We start from the raw sequence: 5000 nt of genomic DNA, 5'->3' as shown, positions 1-5000 counted from the left end.
TCATCTAAATTTCTATTTAGGAGGTTCATGTTGGATACAATGTAATCGTAATCTATTCTTTATTTCTAGTTTTTTTCTTTCTAGTTTGGTTTTTAATGTTAATGATTTTTTAATGTTAATGATTCTTTTCTGAATTAGACTTTACCTTTCTATTCTGTATTCTGTTTCCTACACACGGAATTCACTTTCAATGACTGACACACGTATGAAAAATCCATGATTTTGGTATAGGCGTGGGGGAGCATAGACATAGATCCGTTGAAAAGATATTTTTTTGATTTAATTCAAAATTGGATTATTCAGTCTATGTCCGTACCGTTCATATTGGAGTTGGTTAGTCAAAAGAAACTTTATGCTTGAATCCAGAAAATTCTGATTCCTGCATGATCCATTCTGAGTCGAAATGTGAAAGAAACCTCTTCTATCTTCTAACTTTGAATTAATGGTAAAGCAGATATGGTAATCGTATCTCATTTAATAATTATCCCAATTGAGAATTCATTTTATTTGGATTCTAATGAGGGTTCGAGTTCGTGGTACCAATTCCATCAACGGGATTCGAGTTCCTAAGACTGGACTCAAATGAAAAAATGGGAATAAAAAACGGATCTGGACCTTTTTTGTTTTGCACTTATACGTGTCTGGTACTGGTATAGCACGCAGCTTACACAGCTTATAAGAAAAGAAGATTCTTTTGTTGGTTGACCGGGTATGCATGATTCATAATATAATCCAGATGAAATGTTTTTTAGATATGTGATGTGCTGATCAACAATGGAAGGTATCAATTGAAATATCTGTGGCTATTCCCGATTTCATCAACAAACAATCAAGTTCAATAGGAATAGATGCATTGTATTGTACCCAATTTGCATCTGGTTCTAATGAACTGATGAATAATGGAATTGTAAATCCATTGGTAGGCAGAATCGCGGATTTAATTTACTTGACTTTATCGAACGACTCTGGAAGCAAAAAAGCAGAATATGCCGAAAAGAAGCATGCCACCCTTTTGTATTGTTATTGTTCTATTTCAGTAAGAACAAACAACAAACAGTCTTTGGTTTCGGTCAGAAATTTCTGTGATGCCTTAAAATATCCACGATTACCCGCGGTAACAGCTGTATATATAACATAACCCGATGGATACCAAAAGATCATGCTGCTTTGATTCTGATATTCTCAATCAGATTCAAGAATGAATCGAGGACGTTCACTTTATCTTATTTACTTTACTGTGTCTTTTTTTATTCATTTTTTGACTTTTACTATATTTCTTATTATGTTTGATGCTCATGAACAAAGAAATGAAATTAGTTTTAGATTTTGTTTCTCGTCCCATTTATCTGGTTTAGACAGTTGATCTGGTTTAGACAGTTGATGATTTAAGGAAAAGCAAAATTAAATTTCATGTTATTATGATGATCAAAATGATCAAATTGACGTCTAAGAGATATCCGTAATTACAGTTATTCGTTGTGATTGCACAGACTTGCTGATTGATTCAGAGATCAAATTGAGTCTTTACGGAAGAACTGCTTTCCACCAATAGCAATGATGGCAAAGTACGAGATTTTTTTATGTGAAACCATTTTTCATGAATCCTTGATACTCGATGAAGTCTGAGATTAGTTAATTTATCATTTACCATCAAACCACTTTGGCCCTTTCTGGTTCATTGGAATGGCTTAATCAGTTACTAACTCATTCTTTTCCGGTATTGGAAATCCAATTAAAGATCTTTAGTTTAGCTTAGTCGTTCGAGCAAGAATTGGCTCATTTCACTCATGACTGATTGTCACAAATGATCAGGTTGTTAACTAACTTCTTGTTTATTCGTCTTTCTTATAAATGGTGAAATAAATGATTCATACGCTAGAATCAGGGGGCAAACTGGATACTTGTTAGATATACATATGCGTCCATGGAGAATATTAAAAAATAGAATAAAAGATCAATCAATGACTATTCATGATTTAATTCCATATTGAATCAATCCCGTACCGATTCCGAATTATAGGAATTTTTGTTATGGTAAAACTTCGTTTGAAACGATGTGGTAGAAGGCAACGTGCGACTTGAATGACATGATCGGCTGTGGATTTTTACATCCATCATCTTCAATGAGGATGCTCTTGGCTCGACATATTTTGTTCTGTTTCACCATTACTCCACGATGTTGGGTTGTAATGTAAATAAAATAGTACATGATGGAGCTCGAGAATAAATGATTATCAGAGGCAGGATCTAGGGTTAGTGCCAATTAATAATTTGGAACGACTTCGTAAGTATATCTTCGATATAGAAAAGGTCAAATTGGACCGACTTTTCTATAAAAAAAAAGTTTGCTGTAATTGGTGAGACTATTTCGATGATAAAGAAGTGTATCACAGGGGAATTAATGGAATTGAATCGTTCGTATGATTCTTCGACGTAAAGAAATAGCCAAAAGGTATGTTGCTGCCGTTCCGGAAGATTAAAGATCACCGAAGTAATGTCTAAACCTAATGATTCAAGGATAAGTGATTCCAAAACAAGAAAACACCATTTTCAATGATTGTCTCAATCAAGTGGATTGGATCATAATAAGTAAGAAATGGAAATATATTCCAGACGAGACAAAAAAGGGGTTATAGACCGCTCAATAAATATTTATTTAAGGATTTTTTAAGGATTTCTTTTTTAGTCCTTTGAGAATTACCCAACTTGAGTTATGAGGACGAATGATATTTTTATTTTATAGGAAGGAAGAAGGAAAAAGACGACTTCAATCATAATTTAATTGATGATTTCAAGGATCCGTTTGCTATAGATTTATATCCATCAATTTTAATCATTCTTTCTCGAGCCGTATGAGGAGAAAACTTCCTATACGTTTCCAGGGGGGGGGGTATTGCCCATCGATCTATCCCAATGAGCCACCTATCGAATCATTGCAATTGATGTCAGATCCCGAAGAGAGGGAAGAGATCTTCGGAAAGTAGGCTTTTACGACCCGATAAAGAATCAAACTTATTTAAATGTTCCTGCTATTCTATATTTCCTTGAAAAAGGAGCTCAACCCACGGGAACTGTTCATGATATTTCAAAAAAGGCAGAGGTATTTAAGGAACTTCGAGTTAATCAAACAAAATGAAATTAATGAAATCAAAAGATGGACCGGTATAGTAGCTAGTTCTAGTTTTGTTTAATTGTTTCTTCGCCACTCTCTTGCTATATTCATACCTATTCGCTATTGTTCCTATATGGTTTGAGATAATGTAAGGACAAAGAATGACAAAGAATCTCTTTGTCTTTTTATATTTATATGAATATGAGAGGGATAGAAAAAGGATTATATTATATGTCATAACTGAAATCCATGAAATTATGGGATTACCATTAATCTGATGGTTTTCCTTGGGACTCCCTCACCTCAAGAAACAAGAGGTGAATCTTGGGGCCTATAGTGATAGTGAATAAATACGATATTCTTTTTTACCTACTTCTTCTTTACTTCACTTCATTTTCATTTCTTGTAGTGCCAATCTAACACAAGGCCTTATCTTATTTATATTTAGTTTATTTATTGTATTTTGTTTGATTTGATTTCCCAATATTTCGTTTGTATTGACAATGGTCTCTCGAACGAATAGAATACAATAGAATTCGATCGTAGATAAATCGATCTATTCTTGCGGTTTCATAGGTTTGGTTTTTTACTTCATTCAAAGGATTGGTTTGAGGGATCGTCTGTGACACAGGAAGTCTTTTTTTTTATTTACTAAAGCTATACTTATCTGTGAATCTGCTCTTCTTTATTGTATAGATTTTTTAGAATCATAGTTTCTTCTAAACTTGCTGTTATTCTTATGCTTATGTTAGTTCAATGTTTTGACTTGACTGGTTCCGGTAATTTTGACTTGACTGGTTCCGGTAATCAAATCTCTTGATTTTTATTTCGATCGTAATTAGATCCTTATCTGGGTTGCTAACTCAACGGTAGAGTACTCGGCTTTTAAGTGCGGCTATGATCTTTTACACATTTGGATGAAGCGGATTCGTCCATACCATCGGTAGAGTTTGTAAGACCACGACTGATCCTGAAAGGGAATGAATGGAAAAAACAGCATGTCGTATCAATGGATAACTCTGAGAATACTTCATTCTTATCTGGTCATATCAGATCGGTAAAAAATGTCCTTTTGATTCTTAGCTAGAACGGTTCAAAATTCATTCACAGTTGGGTCAAGTGAATAAATGGATAGAGCTATATGGCTCCAATTATAAGGAAAAACCAAAAGCAACGAGTTTCCGTTCTTATCTGAATTCGAACGAATACCCGATCTAATTAGACGTTAAAAATATATTAGTGCCTGATGCGGGAAAGGGCTCTCCTGCGAGTGGATCATTGATTCCTTTAAAAAAAAATCCTAACTATTCACTGTTCTCCATTAGTTACTGGAGTGTAACCAAATGTGTATAAGAAACGGTGTACTGATAAATATAACTCATTCCAAAGTCAGAAGAGCGATCGGGTTGCAAAAATAAAGGATTTCTAATACACAATCTCTTGTAACTATACCCAAACACGAACGAGTTGGATGGAAAAAGAGAGGATGCGTTGATTAGACGTCTTGTCTCCAGGTATATCAGTTTTTATGATATACCTTGTTAGGACCATATCGCACTATGTATTGATTATTTAATAACCCAAGAAATCCTCCCCCGCATGCGGTTCAAGTTTCATTGCAAACAAATGGATAAATTGCAAGACGAATTGCAAGGCTATTTAGAAATAGATAGATACCGGAAACAGCGCTTCTTATATCCACTTCTTTTTCGGGAGTATATCTATGCACTTGCTCATGATCATGGTTTAAATAGTTCGATTTTTTATGAACCCACGGAAAATTTAGGTTATGACAATGACAATAAATCTAGTTCACTAATTGTGAAACGCTTAATTACTCGACTGCATCAACAGAATCATTTGACCATTTCGGTTAATGATTCTAGGT

This window comes from Nymphaea colorata, unplaced genomic scaffold (assembly GCF_008831285.2).
Source record: "Nymphaea colorata isolate Beijing-Zhang1983 unplaced genomic scaffold, ASM883128v2 scaffold0003, whole genome shotgun sequence".
Lineage (NCBI taxonomy): Eukaryota > Viridiplantae > Streptophyta > Magnoliopsida > Nymphaeales > Nymphaeaceae > Nymphaea > Nymphaea colorata.
The sequence above is the reverse complement of the archived record's forward strand: the minus strand, read 5'-3'. Positions refer to the sequence as shown.